The following is an 11581-nucleotide window of genomic DNA, read 5'->3' on the forward strand; positions in this document are numbered from 1 at the left end:
CATTCAACCAATATTCACACCTCATCCCTGCCTTCCACAATAACGTGTGCCTCAAATTACTGAACCTTTCTCAAATGGCAGTACAACGTAGTCATTAAGAGAATGGACCTTGAACCCAGATAGCCTGGGCTTGAAAATTGGCTATGTGTCCTTGGACAAATTTTTTGACCTCATGCTTCAGTTTCCTCAGTTGTAAAATGGTGAAAATAATATTACCTACCTTGAAGGATGTTGTGAAGATTAAATGAGTTTATATATGAAAAATGCTTAGAATAATGCCTGATATCTACTAAGATGTATAGTAATATAATATTATTCTTTTTTTATTTGTTAGTTGTTTATTTATCAAGACAAACTATTCCATAAGCCAATATTCGTGTTTCATAGTTCAGGAACACAGGTCAGTGACAGACTACGCTGGAACTTAACCCAAAGAAATTCTTTACATTACCAAATCACTTTGCACTCTGAAAGATACCGGCCTTCTTCATCTCCTCAAAATCTTTCATGGAATCATAATTTCTGCATATGCCTTCTTTCTTGGTTCGGCCACAGCAAACTTATAGCAAGCTGCAACTCCCAGGGATACAGCGAACGCTCCAACAATATGAAATCACAGACGCTTGGCCAGAACGCCTTGCATCTGAGGTTTTGTCAAAGCACTGGAAGTCATGGTAGTTATTCTCCTCAACACCAACCTCAAACCTAACATCCTCCCTAACTGATATAGAAATGGACCAGTAATATAATATTATTCTTATCCTTATTCATGTCTATAGCTTCCAACTGGAATCTCCCATCAGCATATACTTCAGCTTTCTCAACTCTACTGACTTTTCAGTCTTCTAAAAATTTTTCTATTGACAACTTTTCCTGCATTCTTTCCTCATGAGTTGTTAGCATAAAACAAACATTTGTTCTCAATTTATTGATGGTTTTGGAGAAGAGGGAAGATAAGCACACATATAGATTATAATATATACATATTATGTATAAAACATATATATTACATATAATATATATAACATGTTATATATTATTATATGTTATTATACTAGAACTGGTTCAACTGACCAAAATAAAAACACTGAAATCATAACATCAATGTTGATAAGATTGTGCTGAAATAGGGAAGTCATTTATTGTTATCAATATGAATTCATATAATTCCTTTAGAATATAGAATCTATATTGAAACAAAAAAATGCTTTGACCTGTAACTGGCTATCCATTGAAATTATTTAGAGGTGAAAAATCAATAAACAAAATATTATTCATTTTAATGAAAAATTAGAGGCAACAAAAATTTCCAACAGTCTTAGGATGCTAAACTTTAGTACATGTCTTACACATCTAACACACAGTTAATAATATTATATAGTAATTATTTTCAAATATGACTTATGTTAAAATTTAAATATTATAATATAACACTAAGTGCAAAGAAAAGGACACAAATATATGTTCACTGTGGGTAAGCAATGTAAACTTTATATGTTATAAAGAGAATAGGCAAAAATAAAGCCAGTTGCTTTAGAGAGGTAGAATTAGGGAGGTTTTGTTTTTCTTTTTATCCTTTTATGTTGTTATAAAAATGTTTTTATAATTTAAAAAAAAAACCTCAAGCCTAAAGCTGACAAAAATCATAGTGATTGTGTCTACCAGACCCCTTAGATGAAGAGGAAAACTAAACCGTTCAGCCAAACATCTGAAAGTTTCAGAACAGCCAGGTCTTTGATGTTGGGTAGACTAAACAACCAGATGTTTGACTGAAGTTTTCCATTTTCATCTGAAAAGCTGACATCACATAACTATAGCCTGAGTGTATTACTGCTGTCAGTCACCATAAAGTTCAATGAGTTGTTAACACGGTCCTATGCAACTCTCTTGGCCTTCCTCATTTGGTACTCATAAATATCATCATTAGTTTGCCCTTTGTTTTAGGTGTTACATGACTCTTTGATTATCCTTCATTTTCTAAAGAATAAAGGCTAACCTCCTTAACCCTTCCTAATGTGGCTCCAACTGCATCACCAGCCCCACCTCTCATCATTTCCCTCCCTCACAAGGTCCATATTCTCTAGATGCTGGAAATACAGTCCCTGATTCTCAAGATAGTCATAGTGGTATTATTATTATTGTTGTTGTTGTTGACTAGAGAATATTAGTGTTAATCATTGAGCTATTATGAGCCATAGTGATAGGGCTTAGTGTACACTATTGAATTTAATCTTCACCATAACTTTTGTAGCATTATTATTTTCATTTTACCAATAGTGAAAGAGAAGCTAGAGAGATTAAGTATCTTGCCCAAAGTTATATAACTTGTAAGATACAGAGCTAGGACTCAGTCTATTAAATTCCAAAGCCTATGCTCTTAATCACAACACCATAGAGACAGGTCTACTAATAATTTTACTAAGGTATTATGGTGGCTATGTAGAAGTACGGAGAGAATAAGGATTATAAAATGACAGAAAATAGATAGGCAGAGGTTTAGCCCAATTACTATTTGTAAAGTGCCTACAATGTTCTGGGTCCCATCCCAAGCACTGGACACACAGGGAAGTCACATATCATTTTTGCTCTGACGGAGAAATCAGTCTGATGAGGGTGTCAGGCACCTAAAATTAGTTGGAAAGTGCTGGCATTCAGAAATGGAGCCCACAGGAGTGATGGCGTCATATTTCCCCAGGGCTTGGCTGGGGTATAGGGTCTCAGGGTAAAAGTTCCAGGAAAAGGAGAAAGGGAATAGAGAGATCCTAGGTACTAAGTAACTTAGGAAGAGTGCCCAGGGAGATCATTGTCTCTTCACAGGAAAGTTTGAGGGATGAAGAAAGAGGAGAAACTGTTATCCATCCGAATCAAGAAAGCACTGAGACACATGACAGTCACAACTATTCAAGACAACAATAAAAATTCATTTATTTTACTAGTTCATATTCTGTGCCTCTTTTGTGCACCAGGCATTCAGATAAGAGTCAGACATCGTCTATTGCTGGTCATTGTGGTTGGCTCATTCTTTCTACAATTTAGTATGGAGAACTTACTATGTTCATTGCTCTAGGCATTGAAGATACAACAGTAAACAAAACAGACATGTCTTCTGTTTTGGAGCTTACATTCTACTAGGGGGAGATAGGCAAATAAACATGTAAAATATATAATATTTTAGATGGTGATAAGAGCCAGGAAGAAAAATAAACCTGGGAAGGGGGACAAGATGTATCAGTGAGATGGAGAAGTCAGGAAAGGCCCCTCTAGGAAGATGATTTTGAGCAAAGACCTTGCATTTTCACAGAAAGGAGAGCATTCCAGGTGGAGAGTAGAGCAAGTGCAAAGGCTGTGAGGCTAGAATATTGCTTGATGTGACCAGGAACAGCAAAGAGGCCATTGTAACTGGGGCAGAGTAAGGATTATAAGAATTTTGACTTTTATTCTGAGAAAGATGTTTAGCCATTGGAGGGTTTTTGAACCAAGGAGTGATAATGATCTACTATTTGATTTCAAACTTTCATTGTGGTTGCAGTGTTGATGATAAACTGAAAGAGGATTAGGGTGGAAATAGGGAGACCAACTTCACCAGGTTATTGCAATAATCCAGAGGAGAGATGATGGTGGCTAGGATCAGGGAGATAGCAGTAGAGGTAGTAAGTGGTCTGATTCTGGATATACTGTGTTTTAAAGGTATACTTGGTAAGTTTGATGATAGATCAAGTTGGAGTGTGAAAGAGTGAAGTCAAAGATGACACCAAGGTTCTACTCTAAGGAAATGGAAGAATGGAATTTTAGTATATTTTGATGAATAAGACTGAGTAAGAAGCAGGTTTTAGGGGAGAGATCTGGAGCTCAGTTCAGACATGCCAAGCTTTATATACATATTAAATATTCAGGTGGAGATGATGAATAGATAATTGGATATATGAGTCTGGAGTTCAGGTGAGAGGTCCAGGCTAGAGATAAAAATTTAGGATTCATCAACATATAGCTATATGAAGCCACATGAGGCAACTAATGAAGTGAGTATACAGAAGAAAAAAGTCCAAGGACTGAGATCTGGGCACTCCCAACATTTAGAGGTCAGGACATGAGAAATTAGAAAAGGAGACTAGAAGGAATTATTAAAATTAGAAAGAAAACCAGAAGAACATAGTTTCTAGGAATCAAATGAAGGAAGTGTTTCTGGAAACATTTGTAGTAAAGGGGAGCAGGAAATAGGGTTGAAGTTGGAAGGGAATATGAAGTCAGGAGAGGGTAATTTTTAAGATGGGAACAATATTAGCATTTGTGTGTGTGCTGATAGGAATGATCTAGTTCAGTGTTTCTCAACTTTGGCACTATTGATATTTTGGGCAGAATAATGTTTTGTTGTGGAGGGCCGTCCTTCACATTGTAAGATGTTTAGAAACATCCCAGGCATAGTAGATGACAGTGTCCTCCCCTCACCTCCCCAGTTGTGGTAACCATAAGAGTCTCTGGATATGGCTAAATGTTCCCTGGAAGGTAGAGGGAGGGGAGTTGGTAAAATCACCTGTGACTGAGAACCACTGATTTAGTGGAAAAGAAAAATATTGGTGATGCAGGACAGAGAATGGGAGAATTTCTGAGGCAGTATCCTTGAGTTAATGAAAAGAGATGGGATCTACCATCCAAGAAGAGGGATTGGTCTGCTAGTTTCATGGACTGTGAATCTACATTAACAGAGAAAATAGAGGATATGGGCACAGATGCAGCTAGGTGGCTAGTTGTGATGGTAGGAACCTAAGGAAGTTCTCTTCTAGTTGCCTTTGTTTTCTCAGTAAAATAAGAAGCAGAGTAAGCAGCCAAAAGCAAGCACACAAAAGGAGGTGCTGGAGGTTTTAGGAGTTGGGAGATCTGACGAGAGATCAACTAGGAGAATGAAAGGCAAGTTGGACTAGTGAAATGTATTGTGATTGCTGAGCAGCTTTACTATTCAGAAGTAAAGATCCATTAAGAGTAGAGTAAGACTAATTAACATTGTTATGTGTTTTTTTCCCAGTCATACTCAGGGTTCTTGGTGCACAGAACAAACTCAGAGTTGGATATAGGCAGGATTGCATACTTACCAAAGAATATCATGAAATGAAGGGTGGCCAGGGAGTTGAATATGAGCAAGGGAGTGATTATAATGATTGACCATAACATTTAAGCTGGGTAGGGAGGAAGCAAGGACATGAAGGGGGAAAAGGGACAGTAAAAAGGTGGTAGCATCATCAGTGGAATATAAATCCCTGTGGGACTGAAGGATTGTTGGAGTTGAAGTTCTAAAGACAGTGAGTGAGATGGAAATATAGGGGGTCAGGGTAAGGATAGGGTCTAGGGTATGACCACAGTAGTGAGTTTCAGGGTAGGGTGGGAAATGGAGTCACAAAGACAGATGCATAGAACCAAAGAGATGCACAAAGCCACAGAACATCAGAGTCCAGAGGATGAGGAGGGACAACAAAACCTTATTGTAGTAACTAACATAAACAATTAGCAATTTCTACCCTACCTGGGATGATTATCCTAAAACTCTTTGTGGTAATATTATTTATTCCTCTTGCCACTGACTGATTTTGAGATGGCCAAGTAGATGAGGGAAAGTCTGCAGGGAAGCTTATGGAAAATGTTTTCTTATTCCAAAGAATGGGTTGGTTCCTTTTCTTCCTCTGGATTATGTGATGCCTGAAACTTATGTAGCCACTCTTTTAGCACCCTAAGGATAAAGTTAACATTGAAGATGTCAGAGAGATGGACAGAGCATGGGCTATTGATGACACTGTTGAACCACTGTATCAACCAATCTTGGAGATTGCCCTACTCATAAAGCAATATTCATATTTTGAGAAATAATAAGTTATCTTATTGTTTAAGTCAGTTTGCATTAGGTTTCTGATATTCACAGCCAAAGCATCTGATAACCTGTCCTTGAGGAGCCCCTTGCCTGTGGGAAAGCCAACAGGGAAACAGACAAACACATGTCAGTATGTCACATGCTGGAAAACCAGGGGGGCGGTGAGATCCTTGTGTAAGTGCCTAGATTGAGAGTCAGGGAAGGCTTCCCAGGTGAGAGTAGTCCTTAAAGGTCAATAAGAATTTGGAAGGCAAAAGGGGGTTCCTGGGGAGAGAGAACTGAATATGTGATGGGGCAATGTTAAAAAAAAAACAAAAACAAAAAAACAAAAAACCCTCAAAACTTAGTAGTTTACACCTAACAGGAATTCTAGATGACCTCAACAAAAATACTAACACTTGATATATATTTGCCAATCAAAAAAGTCACATATGTCAGAGGTTAATTGGTTGCCTATTCAGCATTTACCTTCCCTCTCTCCCTTCCTAACCATATCCATTTTTTTTCCTTTGGGAGCAACTCCTCCCTCCCTGTGTGATTGATTCCAACCCCAGCTCTAGAGGAAGCCTCTGACTGGCAGAAACCAAGTAGAGTAATCCTATGCCCCTTGACATGCTGATTTGTCCTGGTAAATGAGGTACAAATCAATCAAATTTGGCAGTCCTTGGCTACAGAAGATAGTTCAAGGGTAGTGTAGTCTAGTTTGGGACTTTTACTCACTGGTTTTGAGAAACGATGCTCTCTCTCACTGCATGTAAACAACAAAGCATATAATCTTTCTGCTAGCTGCTGATTTGTGTCCATGGGGGATCCCAGTCCAAGGATTACAAGCTACATAAATAGGAGGTCAGAAATGAGACACTGAGGAGAACAATTGAGAAGCCCTGACTGAACTGCACTGAAGTCTGCCCAATTACTTGATTTTCAGTTGCAATTGCTAATAAATCCTTTCATTAGTTAAGCCCATTTGAATTGGATTTTCTATTACTTGAAACTGAATGGTCCCAATCTGAAACACATATACAGAAGATCAGTATGTTCATTAGTAACCTACATTATATTTTATATTAGCTGGTATATATGAGCAATTCATACATAACATAATGTTTTGTATCTTTAATTTCTTGGATACATAGATGACATAACAGAATGTCTGGTTCCACACCAGACATCTGTCTACTCTAATGGCTTGGGATGGGATATACAGATAAAACTTAGGAGAAGTGGACGGGGGACAGTATTTTATCTTAAAGATAATGGAGAGCCAGGGGGAGGGGTTAGGCAGGTTAAAAAAACAAAAGGTAACAATCTCCATGGTTTTGAGAATAAGCCTTTTCAAAAAAGAAATTCTTTTTCTCTGCCTTTTTCTTTCAGTAAAATTATTGAATTCAAAATCTACCGATGTATTCAATAGCTATTTATTAAGCATTTACTATGTGCCAGTCGTTGTAGGAACTTAGGATATGGCAGTGAAAAAAACAGGAAAAAGTCCTGCCATCAAGGAGCTTAGGTCTTTTTCAGGCCAAACAATATCCTCTCCAGTATGTCTGCCTGAATTCTCTCAATCATATTTATTATTTTTTAAGATTTTATTTATTTTTTAGAGAGAGTGGGGGAGAAAGGCAGAGGGAGAGGGAGAGGGTGAATCTCAAGCAGACTCCACACTGAGCGTGGAGCCCATGTGGGGCTCGATCTCATGGCCCTGAGATCGTGACCTGAGCTGAAATCAAGAGTCAGACACTTAACTGACTGAGTCACCTAGGCGCCCCTTTCTCAATCATATTTAATATATCCTTCTGCTTTATGGCATGTTGTACCATCGTAATTAAAATTATGATCTGCTTTGGGGTGCCTGCGTGGCTCAGTTGTTAAGCGTCTGCCTTGGGCTCAGGTCTCATGATCCCAGGGTCCTGGGATCGAGCCCTGCATTGGGCTCCCTGCTCCACGGGAAGCCTGCTTCTCCCTCTCCCACTCCCCCTGCTTGTGTTCCGTCTCTCACTCTCTCTCTCTGTCAAATAAATAAAACCTTTAAAATAAAATAAAATAAATTTGACACTTCTGTAAAAAAAATAAAATTATGATCTGCTTCAAGTTAGAGGTATTGCTTCAGAGTTCTCCTTCACTAGACCAAAGGGTTCTTGGGCTTACAGTCTATTTTGCTAATCTGCCTCCCCAGCACCGACCTGGTTCAGAACAAGTGCCACTACGTATTCGTTGAATGAGCGAATGACTCTGTCTACAGTCCTAAAAGGGCAAAACCACATGGTGGAGCTCTCACTGTAGGTTCTGCCAGGCATTCATTTGGGGTGGATGGGAGCCAACCTGTCATGGACTTACGTGATCTGGGAGTCGTATAGAAATGACATTCCTAATGAGTGATTATTACCGGTAAGTGATAATAATAAAGTTCTTTTGTATGACTGTGGGCATGAAAGGAAATGAAAGTCTGGATAATTGTATTATGAAATTCAAACAGATGTCTAGCTTAATGAATGTAAATGGCTCTTTGATGAAGAAATGGAACATACCAATGAAAATGGTGACTGCAAGTATAAAAATATTGCTTTGGTTAAAACTTAAACAACTCAAATGCTGAGTCACATATGCACTTAAATATTTTATAAATTATTATAACTTAGGGGCAAAGACCTCTGGTTTTCCTACTATAAAGATCCAAAGCATTTGTTTCTGCTGGATGTCAAATGGTCACTGCTTTATTGCTACACAGCCAACAGAGGGAGCCCATGTTACAAAACCTTATATAATTTCCCTACTGAATTTTGTACATTGGTAGAAAGCCAATAGAAGAAATAGAAAGGAATGGAAGAAGTAGAATAAAACAGTTAAGGTACTGGACAAATTTCGTTTTAAACTGCACTGGGAAACTGGAATCCCTCTTACGAAACTGAGTTTAAGAGGGATGATGTTAAGTTAAAGGTATTTCAAAATAGCATACATGTAAGGGACTTGTTTTTAAATCATTTTACATACCATCAGGGTGATCCTTTATTTTTAAAGTATACAGTTATATTACTCTCCTGCTTAAAACCCTCTTGTGGCATCTTCATCACTCATATGACAAATCCAACCTTATGGGGTTGTGTGTTAAAGGAGATAATCAATAGCATAGTGCCTGGCACAGTAAATTGTCAGTAAATTCTTATTATTACTTTTCACTACTGTGTCTTTTATTGTAGTGATCCTTCAGAGCAGAATGCTTTCCAAACTGCCCCGTTCATACTACCCTCATCTGGTCAGCTCCTTTCTTGTACTGGAGGCTTCAGGATCCCAGAAGTTTTGCTTCATTCACAGTCTGCATGCTCTTCTGTAGTGATATGTTCAAAAAAGGTGTCTCTCCAACTTGAGAGCAGAGGCCAGATCTCATAAATTGTTCTGTCTCTAATGCCTAGCAGTCAGGTGACCAACCACGCAGGTTTGCCTGGGAGTGTTAGCACTAAAAGTTCCATGTCTCTGGAACCCCGCAGTTCCAGGCAAACTAGATAGTTGGCCACCCTCCCAAAGATCCCGATACATAATAATAGTTCAATCAATAAATTTGTTTTCCTAGGCAAATTATCTTTGGTGACTCATTTTGCTTCATGGGTTTAAATTTCTCCAATTATAACTAAAAATTTTAAACAAAATAATATCTAAGCCCCTTTTTAAAATTTTTTTAAATTTTTTTTAAAGACTTTATTTCTTTATTTGACAGAGAGAGACACAGCAAGAGAGGGAACACAAGCAGGGGGAGTAGGAGAGGGAGAAGCAGGCTTCCCGCAGAGCAGGGAGCCCAATGCGGGGCTTGATCCCAGGACCCTGGGATCATGACCTGAGCTGAAGGCAGACGCTTAACGACTGAGCCACCCAGGTGCCCCTTAAGCCCCTTTTAAACTCTGATATTTTAGAATTGGATGTCACATTTATTCTGCCTACATTCATCATTTTACCTTATCTATACCAAGGGAATTTTAACTATATTAACACCCTAATTTTTTAAATTAAAACATTTTTAAAAAATTAATTTATTTTAGAGAGAAAGTGAAAACATGAGCAGGAGGGGCAGAGGGAAAGGAAGAGAGAATCTCAAGCAGACATTAAGCACAGATTCCTCACAAAGCTCAATTTCAGGACCCTGAGATCACAGCCTGAGCTGAAACCAAGAGTCAGAAGCTCAACAACTTGTGCCACCCAGGTGCCCCAAAAAGACTTTTTTAATTGATGTACAGTTGATACACAATGTTACACTAGTTTCAGGTGATCAACATGGTGATTTGACAACTCTATATGTTATTCTATGTTCTCCACAACATAGCTACCTTCTGTCACCATACAATGCTATTACAATACCATTGACTATATTCCCTACACTGCACCTTTCATCCCTCTGACTTATTCATTCCATAACTGAAAGTCCATATCTCCCACTCCCCTTCACCCCTTAAGTTTTTTTAAAAAGTACTGCTGAAAATACTCATGAGAAATCAAATAAAAAGTAGAATATAAATCTTGTATATACGGTATAATTCCAATTTTGTAAAATATGTATATTTTTATGTTTTATTGAAGAAAAGAGGATGGAATTATGATACATTTTTTATTAATAAATTCTCCCACTTTCTGAATTTTCAAAAATTTCTACAGTGATCAAATGATTTTATAGTCAGTTAACAATACCTACAAAACACCAATGTTTGTGGTAGTGGGTGTCCTTGAAATAATTATTTTTCAGGAAATTGTTCCCTTTGCATGAAGTTGTTAACAAAGGTTAGCTATCTGATTACGTGTTTCCTTTAACAGTGCTTCTCAAATATTAATGTAGGTCTGGGTTGGGACTGATTCTGCATTTCTAACAAACTTCCAGGTGATGCCAGTGCTTCTGGTCCCTGGACCACATTTCGGGTAGTGGGCTTTAGCGTATATGAATTCTAATCCATGTTTGACTATCAGTTACAACTTTTTCAACCATACTGTGCCTTTGGTAGTGCTTCCCCAATGACACACTGGGGAAATACAGGAAATGTCTCATAATTCACCTTTCTGAGGTGTAGTGGTTGGGAGTTCCTGCCTTTGAGTTAGTTGTCTTTTGTAAACAAGAAGTCAAATGCAACAATATATGTCTGACCAACCAAAATACCAGAATCCTATGTTAACAGATGCAACAGTTGTGTTTCATAAATAGCGTTTGAATGAAGAAGTGAGACTATATAATAATCCCTAACATTTGAATACTTTCTGTAGATTTAAAGCACTGGTTCTCAAATTTCAGTGTGTCTAAGACATACCTGGGAAAGTAGCTGAAATGAAGATTCTTGGACTCTGTCCTCAGAAATTCTGATTCTGGGCAGTGGAATTCAAGAATCTGTATTTTTAACAGGTATTCAGATGATTCTAATGTAGGTGTCTCTGGGCCATATGTTGAGCAACACTAGTTTTAAACATAAGAAAAAAAATTAACACATACCTATGGTAAGAAATACCTTTTACAACATGATTCAGTTCACACACATTCATATACACATATATCTAAAAGAAAACTTTCATAAAGTAATACTGATCCTTAGTATGTGTCCCACCTATGTGTCATATCATAGCCTGATATTTTTTATTTTATTTAATTTCATTACAAAAACATTGCCCACAACCAACCATTTTGATTTCACATCATTTATCTCTTTTAACCTTCACATCAGTGCTGCAATGTAAACACTCTTAACTGAATATTTC

General features: G+C 37.7%; 1 pseudogene; it reads right to left on the reverse strand.

Moving 5' to 3' along the window:
• Positions 1–455: 455 nt before the first annotated feature.
• On the reverse strand, positions 456–673 carry LOC148164521 (cytochrome c oxidase subunit 6C pseudogene; annotated as a pseudogene).
• Positions 674–11581: the final 10908 nt, after the last annotated feature.

Source organism: Eumetopias jubatus, unplaced genomic scaffold, assembly GCF_037043125.1.
Source record: "Eumetopias jubatus isolate StellerSeaLion01/CBP00866 unplaced genomic scaffold, mEumJub1_p1.0 scaffold_4, whole genome shotgun sequence".
NCBI lineage: Eukaryota > Metazoa > Chordata > Mammalia > Carnivora > Otariidae > Eumetopias > Eumetopias jubatus.